At 33.0% G+C, this 14,397-nt stretch overlaps 1 protein-coding gene across 5 annotated transcripts in view; it reads left to right on the top strand.

Moving 5' to 3' along the window:
- Positions 1-14,397, top strand: part of LOC123566632 (lachesin-like) — a 172,011-nt gene that overhangs the window by 95,424 nt on the left and 62,190 nt on the right. The window lies entirely within an intron of this gene.

Here is a 14,397-nt window from a genome sequence, read left to right on the forward strand (position 1 = left end):
TGTGCAGCTATGTACGGAAGAGCATTAGTGCCAGGTGCGTTTTTTTATTAACTCTCTTTGAGTTAGTAACTCAAAATTTCGACTTACGTAACTCGAATTTTCGAATACCTTCCAGATATGGTCAAAATAGTGAAATGGTCAAAATAGTGAAATATTCTAAGTTTGAATACTTCCCGGTCTCCTTCTATGGCCTCTCCTCAAAATCTAGATTTGTCCAGGTACCCAATCTTGGTCATAACTATACTTTCATTTAGGGTATGTCTATATTTCATCTGAGGTCTTCCTCCAACATAAAAGCTGGGAAGTCGCCATATGACCTATAACTGTCTCGGTGCGACGTTAAACCCAACAAAATCAATCAATAAATAACATGGTTTAAATAGTGATATTTTATATGAGCAAACCCTGTAGGGCTACCCAATGGATACACCAGGTACCTAATTTTGGCAAGAATCTATACATCAACGTAAACTATTGTAGTTAGAAACTCGAAAATCGACTTAGTAACTCGAAATTTCGAGATAAGTAACTCGAAATTTCGAGTTAATAACTCGAAATTTCGACTTAATAAATAACATACATCTGGCACTAATGCCCTTCCGTAGCTATGTGCAAGATATGTATCAATTAAATTTGACGCATTCTGTGAATTTTATTTTTCGTCTGAAATGATATACATTGTTTTTAAATTTTCTCTGTCATACGCGAGATTCACGAAGAACTGTTTGTAAATATAACAGTAAGTTTAAAAAAAAATAATAAATGTAAATAAATAACATGACGGGGTTAACAATGTCATTATACCATAATATCACTTTACTTTTAGCAGTTGATCTCAGTATATAGTTTAATTAAACTAGTCTTTCTTTCTTTTGGGATTAGCAGTTTCGACTGAAGAACGTCCTGAAATGACACTGCTTTGGAATGTTTCATTTACAGCTTGCTGATTTGAAATATAAATTGCAAATTGTTTTTTTAAATTACCTGACTAGAAATTAAACATTCGCAGCATTGTGATACAGTCTTTTCTAATCTGTAGCAAATTTTATATTGGAAATGATCACCAAAATGATGGCTTTAGGGAGATTATTTGTGCTATGTGAAAAGCGTCACTAATTCTAGAATGTGTCTCCTATTTACTCGTATAAAGTTATATGTCCGCCGGCAAGCTCAAAAAAAGATCCATACGATCCTTTCATTATTTTCCTTACGACAGAAATTTCAAAGATAAGTATTACTTTACTAATCTATGTATTCAGTGATCGTAATAATGTTGCCTATAGTTAGATGTTCCAAGTAAATCCACTTGTAAAGTAAGTATTACCCCAGTGTTTAGAGACTCCCATAAATACAATTAACAATAGTAATTAACGAATACTGGGAACGTTTATGTCTGATATATATACGTAACAGAACTCACTGGCATTTATTCGTCTAGTACTATCATAGGGTTGTTGATCGAGATTTAAGTACAAGGAAGTTAACATTCTATTGCATGTTTTCAATGCTAAGTGGATAAGTATTGTCTTTTTTTTTTGTTGTTCTTAATCTCCTGTAGAGTATAATGTTTTGTTTGTATATCGTATAATAGATAGTCCTTACGGGCATAATACTTATGAGCATTGTGTACCCTTTTTGTGAAGTTACGATATATGTTGGTTAATGCAGCGGATATTTTTAAACATATTTACGCTAAACATGACAATCATCGAATGATACCGCTTGGAAAATGGAAATTGTTCGGTAAATAATAAACTGTTCTTGCTAGCTGCGAAAGATAACATTGAATTTTGGAGGCAGGTTTTGCACAATTTCAAGAAGACATTTTCAAGTCCTGTCTAAAAAATATGGGACAAAATATCATTTTAAATCGGATTTCGGTTATCTTGAAGTAAAAATGCTCAATCTCTTGGAATGCGCGATTCCGAGTGTAAACCGTAGTTTTTATCTGTGATGATTCTCGGTAATGGGTAATGAAAAAGTTCTTTTTACTGTTGATATGCACGTTTGATCAATGGGATACTGTAATAAGAATTATAATTGTTGTGTGCAACATAATTTATTATACCTAGTTGAAAGCATTTTCTAATACTTGCAAATAATCTTCATGATACCACATGAGCCATGATGAGGGTTATATATGTAAAACCTAAAATTTCACCGGATTTGCACACGAATCCTTTTAATATCTTCAAGCACGCGATCTTTGAACGGTATATTCTTACGCTACTGTGAAATCATTAATATTTGAGAGGGACTAATTTTCATAACTTTCGTGGTTGAGTCAAACGAACAAGAAGTAAAATTGCCATGTATTTTTAATGTTCAAAAGTTGAAATCAATGAATCACATCCACACGCAATTAGCGTATTGTATACTAAATTTAAAATTACTAAATAGTCTCATGTGTAATCTATGTCAATATTTTGAATACGATCAACAAAAACGACAGAAATGCGTAACATTAAAACTTTTACCAAAAATAATTTATAGTTTTTGTTTGCAGTCTTGATTAAACCTCTCTCTCTCTAAAACAAGCAATATAATTATATCGAGGACTTAGAGCAAAACTGGTCTATCTCTATATAGAAATAGAAGCTGATAGACCAGTTTCGCTCTAAGCCCTCGATATATATTTTTCAATCTCATCTGAAAAGAAAACATTCACGAACCGACATTCATACTGATAAAACGAAGAAAATATTCACGAGTTGACATTAATGCTGCGAAAACGAAGAAAATATTTACGAGCCGACATTCATGCAGCCAAAAGGAAGAAAATGTTCACGAATGAATACTCATGGTGCGAAAAAGAAGAAAATATTCAAGGATCGACATTCATGCTGCAAAAAAGAAGAACATATTTACGGATAGAGGTTCATGCTTCGAAAAAGAAGAAAATATTCACGAGTCGACATTCATTCTGCGAAAAAGAAGAAAATATTCACGAATCAACGTTCATGCTGCAAAAAAAAAGAAGAAAATATTCACCAATCGACGTCCATGCTGCAAAAAAGAACAAAATATTCACGAATCGACATTCATGCTGCGAACAAGATTATTGATACATAATTAATATTTATCCTTTGCACTTGTATTAAGTGCATTTAATGTGCGAGATATATATCAATAAATTCTGAGACATTTTGTAAAGTGTTTGATGTTATTATTATTTCAAATTCTTGTAAATTAAGAACAGGTTCAGTAAGCAATATTTATCAGTTTTTTTAGGGATTTAGAATGCCTTGGGAAATGACTAATTACTATGTAAGCAAACTTATACCGTAGCGTACTTGTGCCCGTATCTTTTCTTTTGGAATCTATATTTTTGCACTAAAGAACTGTTCCCATTGGAATATTTCTTCAGTATTAAATTTTGTTCTTTTGAAATTTGCATTTTCTGTTGAAGAACGTTTTGAAATAACATTTATTTGAATATCTACAGGGAATAGTTCTTAGATATTTTGCTGACTTTGAATATATTGCAAATTGTAAATAAACAGCCAGAAAATTAAACTAATTTACGAAAACTAGGAAAGAAATTGTATTGTGTAAACACAGAGGGAATTGAAAGTAAACACTGATATACGTATAAGTAGATTTCAAAACTGAGATTGTAAAGATAGTTAAAAGTATTAACTGGTGTATAGATGTAAGAAGTCGTTTACATAACTATATCATGAACTCCTTACCACACAGACTACACAGTGTTAATATAATACCCTCTGTTATTACCTACATTGTAAATGCCAACGGCAAAACATTTTGTTTATGGGCTGGCAACGATGTTTTATATACTGTATGTTGAACAATCAACGCAAAGAAAGTATTTAAAACTCAACTCAACTCAAATAGTTTTTTGCGTTAAACATACAATTATATGCTTATAGCAAAAACATATATATATATATAAGCTGAAGACTGGATTTACAAGGAGTATAAACCACGAAACAATGTCTAAATACTCCTTGTGACTCCCCTAAGCACAAGTTGGTTGATGGGCATTGTACGAGTTACCAATGATGAATAATTTGTCACCCACGAAATATACTTTTTTACCTTTCTTCCGTTCGGCTTCCATAACTGAGTATAGAGGTTTGCGCGCATCACGCCATTGTTTGGGAGTTTGAGCTCCCACCCCACAGTTCATAGCTTTTAGCTCTTCTTTACAAAGTAACGCAGCAGCTCTGATCTTTTCTCGCGACTGATAGTTGTGAAATTTCACCACAATCTGGCGAGGTTTCTTTGCCTTGAATGGCTTACCCAGTCGATGGGCACGATCGGACTGGAAATCGTCTGCACCAATCATCAAATTGTTCTTTATAAATTTTTTTACCTCAATTTCACAGTTCTCCACTTCAGTCGCTTCCGTTATGCCATAGAATATGAGGTTTTCACGCATACTCCTATTTTCTCCATCCAGAATTTTGGAATTCATAATTGTCTGTTTATCTTCAGAAGTTTTAGTGTTATCCTCCAGGGCCTCACACGATTTTTTCAAACTGTTAATTTGACTTTTAGCATGTTTTAGATCCTCACTTTGATCATCATATTTTTGGCTTACGAAAGTATTTGATTTTTCAACGTCGGAAACTCGCTCATCAATAGAATGTACTTTTAATTCCAAATCATTCAATTTTACGCTGATCGAATTGACAGTTTTTTCAACACTTTCGATTTTCGCTACTGAAATTTTTATGCTTTTAATATCCTCCATTATAGCAGTAGCACACGGCGGCTGTTGAATTCCTGTAGGTCCCTGTAATAACATTTGAGAAAATTGTCCAGGCGGTGAATGCATTGCCTGCATATATAACCCAAACGGCTGTTGTCCATAATTCATGTTTGAATGACGGTAAGCTGTTTGCCAATTGTCAAAAGTGTCAAATGTGAAGTATTGAGGCGAAGACGAATTATCCTTGAATCTTTTGTTATCGTTACTCAATTGTGTAAAATCAGCTGGGCTCGACGCAGAACCGGTTTTCTTCGTGTTATCAGTGTGACCACGTGTACACGCACATGTACAATCCGAACACAAAGGTGATATGATTTTTCGCTTTTTAGTTCCACTTTTGTTGTTTTTTCTGGCTATTTTGCTTAGCTGGCATGAGAAACACTATTCAAAATCCAAATTGTCCAAAAGTCTATCACCAAAATTGCTTAATTTTGCACTTTATTCCGAAAAATAAATGGAGCCTAAAATCCATATCCCTATCCATCAAGGGCGACAACCGAAAACAGGAATAAACAGTATGGCTATTACTGATATAAATAGCAAACGCAAATTCATTTCTACTTCTAAAAAATTCAAAGTTATCATCAAATCTAAAGACTATTAAGACTTGCCCCATTGAGCCAGATTTCATGCTTACGAAAAAAGAGGTAATTCATATGCTATTTTACTTTAAAGATGCAATCTCCTCATTTCTCACTATAATACTGTATTTAGATCTAGAAAATTAGCTTATATGTTAACTAACTGTATACAGGGGATATTAAACGCAACAAGCAAAATTAAATGGCTTTTGCCGGGACATAAATATAATTTTTAACCGTCAGGAAAATTCATAATAAAAATTCTTTAGGCTGCTGACATGCAAGTTTGATCGATGTCATGCAACCAAAATATAATAATTACTGTGTTCACAAAATTCATTATACCCAGCTAAAAGCATTTACTAATACACTCATAAAAAGAACCTCCAATTATGCTCATGATATAATATATGGTTATATTTAATTGAGCAAAATGCCAAGAACCCATAATTTCACAGGATTTGCGCATGCGTGTTTGTTTGCTTTAATAATGCTTAGCCCTTTATACATATTCTATTTTCGTAAATTATCTTTATTTTCAGAAAAAAAAAATGTATCACAATATCCTCATTACTTACTGCTAAAATTTTGAAATGAATGAAAAAAAAAAGTAAAATTTCAAATATGATAGCATGTGTTTGTTTTGGGTTAAACGCTGAGTTTTCAGTCATGTAACTGCGGACATTTCTCATAACCAGTGTTCCTAGAACTTGTAAATTTACTTATTCCCCACAAGTAACTGCAAACTTCTCTGCATCAATCAAAAGTAGAGGAAAAATGATTTCAGATACATTGTTGTTTACCAAATTGTGACATAGAACATACGCCTCGCCTGGGGATCAAACATACGACCCGGCGATTCTCTGATCAGCACCCTCCCAACTGAGCCGAACTGGTGAGATTTAGATATGAAATTAAGATTTAAATTAAATCTGCTGTTTTAATATACATTTGGTGATTACTTTAGTAATTGCAGCTACTATTTTAACTTGTTATCGTCTGTTTTAGAAACATTGTACCCCGTTAAAGTGCCATGACAGGTGCTGTGGGCTAATATTTATCTAACATTTACAAATTGTGTTCACTTAAGACTGTGTTCACATTAAGGTATCTAGTGTTTAAGTTTTTAACAGTATCAACAAAAAGACGGAAAAACGTAACAGTTAAACCCTTTTCCACCTTTATAACTTTATATTTGAACCGTGACACTCGCCTCGCTCTTTGTCAATGCATGTCAGCGAAGAGACGTACATTTCATTCATGTCGAATTTCCAACCCCAAGCACATCCCACCATTCATTTCCTTACGAGTTTCGAAAATGACTTTGAGAGATAATTACCACGCTTTATTCAACATGTTCTGCTTACGTATCATTAAGTGCTTCTACTAAAGTATTACCCAAGTGTTTTGAGACTCTCATAAATATAATTAACAATAGTAATTGACGAATACGAAGTATACAACAGAAGTGCCATATATTCTCTGGCATTGATTCCTCTAGTTTTATCGCGATGTTGATTATTGAGGTTCAAGGATGTTAATAAATACATACCCTAGATTTCTCTTTCATGTTATCGATGCTAATTGAATAAGTATTATTTCTTGTTCTTCACATAATTTTATCTCGTTAAAGTCGATGTGATGCTTGAACGTTTGGAAAGTATCATGTATTTGTCATGCATGTTATTGGCATTATCCTTACAAGAGTTTTGTACCGTTTACAATTTGTGATCTAATACCAGATGTTAGTTTGATGTTATTTTTGTATATCATATTCATAAATCACATACATACAACCAGGTTTACGCCCAAAAAAGTACAAAATATAGCACAAAGTATCTGAATACAAGCTTTAAAGGGGAGCGGTGATCTAGTGGTTAAGGTGTCGGCGGCTCAATCCAGGGGTCGTGGGTTCGAGCCCCACTGGGGTTCTAGATTTTAAGGCGGTCTCTGTAATTAACAGAATGCCTTTTAAAATCATTTTTTAACTTTAATCTAACGAGAGATAATTTTAGATTTACGTTGACTGTTTTACATAAACCGCACTGATTACATAAAATGCTCCAGAATATTAGGTTTTCGCAATTTGAAAGAAAACTTACATTCAAAATTCAAGTACATACAAATCAAATATTAATTTAGCACACGTTAGTTGACTGTACAGCATATATCAAATGATAATACATACTAGTATGTGTAACAAGAAAATATAATTATTCTTTTATTACAGTATTTATTTTACATTTAATAAGGGGTTCTTTTCAGAAGTTACACATCTTTGGTTTAGACGTTCTAATAAGCTGCTGAAAAGTACGAAATGAAGAGCAGAAACCTATTTAATATTTTCAACTTATATACTAGAATGTCTAGAGCTTAATATTCTTAATTAACAAAGACATTTTTATAATGACTTTTGACCAATAGGATAATGACTCAGTAATATTATAAACCATTTCCATACAATAAAATGTGTCAGTAGATGGACTTTGTTTTCTTTCTAGCTCACCCGAGCACAATGTGCTGGAGAGTAGCTGTTGTAACTCACTCACTGTCAGTCGAACATACGTACGTCGTACGTTCGTCCGTCCTCATTTTTCGTCTCACAACATCTCCTCTGAACACCTTTAGGAAAGTTGAAAAGTCTTGCAACTAGTATCTCTTAGATAGTCCTAATTTACAGTTGCTCAAACGGTTCAATTTCATGCTTAGAGGGGCCAGCAGGACTGAAAAAGAAACTTTTTGTAGTGGTCCTCACCTAAATTGTTATTCCAATTCTCAATAACATCATGACAGACTGGGCCAAAACAAGTCTTCGAACGCCACCTAATCCTTCACTTGAAAATCGGCAAATCACGAAGCCCGCCCGCTTAGCTCAATAGGGAGAGCGTTTGTCTACGGATCGCAGGGTCGCTGGTTCGATCCCCGGGCGGGGCGTATGTTCTCCGTGGCGATTTGATAAAAGACATTGTGTCTGACATCATTCGTCCTCCACCTCTGATAATTCATGTGGGGAAGTTGGCAGTTACTTGCGGAGAACAGGTTTGTACTGGTACAGAATCCAGGAACACTGGTTAGGTTAACTGCCCGCCGTTACATGACTGAAATACTGTTGAAAAACGGCGTTAAACCCAAAACAAACAAACAAAAAGCAAATCACGTGTTTTCCATATATGGTTTCGTCATATCCGGGATTTTAAATGAGGACACACTTCACTTGCGTCCGAAGAATGATGAAATGCCACATAGTATGCCTGCTTTAATTCTGCATTACTCGTAAATATTTTGGGCTCCATATTACACAGTTTAAACAATTAATCCGTGTATTGCGGCTTTAAATGACGTTTTCATGATCTAAAGTTATGAATGGGCGTGATGATGTTTCGAAATCGTCATACTGGTGGTTTGCAAAGAATCTTAACGTTGTAGGAGTACCTAGCTCAATCAAATTTGAAAAAAAAAAATTTACAAATTGACATTCATGCTGTGAAAAAGATTTATGATGTAAAATAGACATATTCACCTTTCATTTGTATTGAATGCATTTAATGTGCAAGATGTGTATCAATGTTGCATTCAATATATATTTTGTGTTGAAAGAAAAGTGTTTACTTTCGTATATAAGAACAACGGTATAATGATATCAAAGATGTTTTTTTTTCCGCGAGATTACACGCGCGGTCTGAGACTGAAATCATTCACAAAACACATGATCAAAATGACGCCTTTCCAAAAGTTCTTCAGGATGAACACCAACATTTCAAAAAGAACATTAGATTATTGCTAAAACTATTGTTTGATATTTAAGAGCATGGCTACAAGATTTTTCACTTGACTTCACGATATTTTAAATAAACCTATGAACTGTATTATATAGGAAGGCGAATTACATTTGAGTATGGGCGGGTCCTTTTATGGACTGTATTAAGATGGTGGAAAGATCAGTATCCTGACATTTATTCTGATTTTTCTGATACTCATGGAAAGCAAACCACTTATTTTTGTAGCAAGCTACTGTAACATATAATATAGTAAATATAAAGACTGAATACCATTTTTGTGCGTTTCTCTTATAAAGTATAAATCCCCCACCCAACAAAACACGTAGACATTCAGTTACACGGACCTTTCCTAATAATGATGCTTTAGGCTCTATGTTAGATGTTGCTTAAATATATCCAAAGCTTATTCTGTTGTTCGTATTATAAACATCCCACAAATGTGTTACTCACGACATTTTTTGACATACTGTAAATATTTTCTGACCATATATAACCTGAACCTGAAAATATAATTATGTGACCCTGTTTATGCAGTAAAAAAGACATTTTGTGAATGACAAAAGGTCGTCAGGTTTAGAACTATTCACCAAAGAAACAGGTTGTATCTGCCATTTATAACCTTTAGAGATTGCTTATTATGCGATACTATTACTAATAAAAGCATTCTCTATGCAGTTACAATAAGAATACAAACAGCAATGGTGAGGAGTCTGTAATACAATATATATATATAGTATTATTATATATATATAATTTCAGCTTTCTCAAAAGTGTTGTTTTCCACTTACGACCTTTTATTTCAAAGAATTCGTTATGGGCTATAAATGGGATATCATTATAATTTAACTGAAAACTATTTATTCCTAGGAAAATTAATGTTTTTACAATATTCTACAGCTCATAATTAAAGAAGAACAAATCAGTACACTTGCATATTCACACAATAATACTGCCTTAAAGAGGTTACAAAGAAATAGCAATTCATGTATACAATGTTATAATGTCAAGACTGGGACACATCTGTCACAAAATTATATAATTATGTCAGAACAAATTTCCCATTCATATGCTGATATTCTCGTAATGTAATTTGTTGCAAGAAAACAAGACAAATGTTGGCACTATATCGCAATGCTAGATAGCAGTTATGGTCCGTGGGCCAAGGCCAAAAAATTTGAAAGTCGTAACCCAGAAATTAGGCAAAGGTTGAGCTATACCATGATGTTATACTATCATTCAGGAAACTTTTAAGGGTGGATGTCGGTCTGAGCGACATGTCAGTAAGATTTAATGACGATTTTAAAAACGTTGGTGTCTAATAAATACGATTTAGCATTGTATAGGGATATCGCGGATTTGGATGGTAAAAAATACATTTATGCGACAGTTCTTATAACAAATCTTATCTTTTAATGTCTGAAATAATCAATAATTTACTTTTGTTGTCAAAGAATGCTACGATATGTATTATATACTGAATAAAATGTAAAAAGTAGGGGTTGATGTACCCCACCCACCACATTAGTACATATATTTATGTGGGAAATCTTCAGAACTTTTAATCCTTTATAAAGGAACAGAATCCTAATGTTTACAGTAAAGAAAACGAAATGAATGAATAATTAACTAAAATTTCAGACACTTTTACACTTAAATGTCAGTTGGCTAAACCTATGGTTTATGTTTTATTTCTGGGCGAATTGCATACTGACAGACCTATTCTTTGCTAGTCCAGTAGAAATGATGAAAGTATTGCAAAAACTAAAACGACCGCAAAAGTTTTATGGAAGTTCCCTATGGAGAACATCAAAATGGAAGCAGATCCAGCAATATAAGTCTTTATTTAAGATGACAGCTATTTCAAATTAATCCAAAATTATTACACATATGACTTAATGCAACAAAAGTTTTTATATTTTGATGACTTTAGTTCTCTTCTATGCTAGCTTAGGTCTTCTTAGTAGTCATTTTGTACGTAGTTATTAAATCACACAAAATTTATGTTTGTTAAACTACCAACAAATTAGGTTATTTAGTTACGCAGACTATACAAATTAAGACGGCCACCACTTTCCAAATTTCCAAATAACTGCTTTAAATTTGATCAAACATGCACATATGAAAGAGGCGTAGCTCTTTAAAAGTCAAAACTATAACACGAATCACATGATATTGATTGAAACATGTTACAGAGGATTTTACCGCTCACAAAATGACCACCTGAAATCGGCTACATGTACAAATATTGATGAGCTACTACTGTTTAGATATTCAGTATTATAAAACAAACCAAATAAGTTTCCAAGGATAGAAGTTTGGTTATCCAGATCAATCTGATAAAGATACTGTCCTGTCATTTTCAAACTGGTCGCCAAAAGTAAATTTGCAAACATACATATGGATAAGATTTAAGTAATCATTGCTGTAATAGAAGTTAAAATAATTTCAATTGAAAACTACGTTACCAATATGAACTACTTCTTTTGTTTTAATCAAGATGGCACCATTTTCAAACTGCGTACCATAAAAGACATACTAGTAATATGATTTAAATACTGCTTTTATTTCTTTTAAATCTAAACATGTTACTCTCAATTTTCATTCAAAGGATTTTGAATGTAGCTAAAATGTAATACTAATTTGTATCAGAATGGCTGCCTGATAGATGTTACATATACAGTGTATCCTAGTAGAATAATGAGAAATGGAGAATGGAACATATAATGAAATTGTCACTTTCTTCTGAGGTAGTGAAAAAGATCATTGTACAAACACTTATGTCTTTTTAAACATTTAAAAGGATTTATAATGTTCAATTGAAAACTACGTTACCAATATGAACTACTTCTATTGTTTTAATCAAGATGGCGCCATTTTCAAAATGCGTACCATAAGAGACATACTAGTAATATGATTTAAATACTGCTTTTATTTCTTTTAAAACTAAACATGTTACTCTCAATTTTCATTCAAAGGATTTTGAATGTAGCTAAAATGTAATATTAATTTGTATCAGAATGGCTGCCTGATAGATGTTACATATACAGTGTATCCTAGAAATGAGCATATACAGTTCTAAACCTATTAAAGCAATTTAAGATGCATATATATTGATGTACCTTTAGGTTGTGCTTGAAAGTTTTATCTGTTTTGTTTGAAATAGGAATAGTCAGATATATCATACATCATTCAACAAAATCCTTTCAATGCGTATTCCTCTGAAATAGTGCCAAACTGTTATGAATATATCTGTAGTCATGCATTTGCTTGACATAATGAACAGGTAGTACAGAGCTTCACAGCTATAAATTGAGCAAGTCCTGGAATCAAAAAGTCGTGTATCGTATCTGTTTTTTTTTTTATTTGGTTGTATGAGCAATAATTATTGGTATTGTTGTAATTAATATTTAAAGTAACGTATGTTTCAATCCCTTTTAGGATGTAGCTTAATGATTTTACTACGTAATAAAGCACTTAACTAAAAAGAGTTTTTACAGATATGTCATGAAGATATCAATATACCACTGGCATTTTCCAAGCAAATAGTACAGACTCTGTATGTATGTACATATGCATTTATACGTGTATGATGAACTTATTCTGATACTGATACCGAAAAGTGACTCCCCGCAACCTCTCATATCAAAATTTAGAGTATATTTCTGTCATATGGTGTACATAGGTGTTATAATGTGTCCTTTTGTGTAGTTCTGAAACATACGTTACCGAAATTAGATTAAGGTAGTTACTAGACTTAATGGTTGGAACACAGTTACATACCAAGGTAATCTAAATGTAACAGCTGAAATACACCAATTTTTGAACGAACTAGTTTCTTTGTATTTGTTAATAGTTTTGAAAATAGAATATTGAATTTTAGTAAGAACGCAGAACTGACAATAATGATACCACAATCAGGATATGAACAAGGAGTCTTATCTATGTTTCCGTTAAGGGAATGTAATATGAATTCGTAGTTCAGTAATTCCGTCCCACATTTTAAGTGATATTTGAAAATCATCATGGTCAGAAACAGAACTATTTTAAAAAGCATGTTTTACAAAAAGTGTCATTTGTTTCACTACATGTACCCATGTTGTACTGTATATGTATGATGCTCCATAGGTTCAAAATGTGCCGTGTTTATTTACTTCGGGAATTATATCAGCGACTTTGAACACATAATGCATATAAACCGATAATTTCAGTGATGAATACAATCTTACCTTCCGTGAATATCAAAACAACGCATTAAAATATAAAATCCTCTGTCTTGAAACCGCCTAAGTCCATCGAAACCCCAAACTATAATAGCTTTAATGTTACATAATGTAGCTTTAATATTACTTAATGTTCTGTGTAATCTTGGTAACGTATGTTCCATAATATATTATTCATTTCATCTTTGTAATGCTGTAAAAACTGACTGAGTTGGTGCTTTGCGATGCCAGTAAGCATGATTTATGTATTAGCCTAGAATAATTATATACGAAATATAAAATTGAATAGGTGACCTTTAAAACCTAGGTAGGAGAGGTGGTCTAGTGGATAAGGTGCCGGCCGCTCAATCCAGTTGTTCTGGTTTCGAGCCTCACTAGGATCACGACCATGACCTCTCATATGGCACCAGTATTGGTTTCTCCAGGAAGCGGACTCAAAGAGTGGTTTCAAAAGGCTTGAAACTTTCATTACAATCGAGCTATAACAAATAAGTATAAACTAAAACCTAGGTAACGTACATTTGATTCTTAGATACCCTCACGTTCTGTATTTATTTTGAATGAAAGACAAAAATATTCAGACTGCGTACAAACTGTAACCAAGTCTATTGTTAATTATCAATATGCTATCTCTTGAAGCAGAATCCATAAAATGCTATTAAATCTATGCTATCTTTACAGTGATACTGAAAGAGGCACGGTGACCGTTGTTTTACTGTAGTTTGTCGACATCCTACAATTGAGAATAGTTACAGGGTTAAGTCCATCAAAATTATAACGGTCATGTGTGCATAGTTTATTTTAATTAAAAGCATACAGATGCAATTGCTGGAGTATTTCAATGTTGCTAATTCTTCAAGGTGGAAAATTTGAGTGGCGGCTGTTACGTATGTTACATTTTAAAGTATCTTTATCAAATAAAGGTTAAAATTATACATGTAAGCTTACTTCGACATCTAAAATAGAAGAAAATTATTGGTACCCAAAACCTTTCTAAATGAAACACAAATAGGCTTGATTTATTGAGAAACAGCATGTGATTTATATGTATTACATTTGCATGCACGTTGTCTATAACCTAA

This window comes from Mercenaria mercenaria, chromosome 8, assembly GCF_021730395.1.
Source record: "Mercenaria mercenaria strain notata chromosome 8, MADL_Memer_1, whole genome shotgun sequence".
Classification (NCBI taxonomy): Eukaryota; Metazoa; Mollusca; class Bivalvia; order Venerida; family Veneridae; genus Mercenaria; species Mercenaria mercenaria.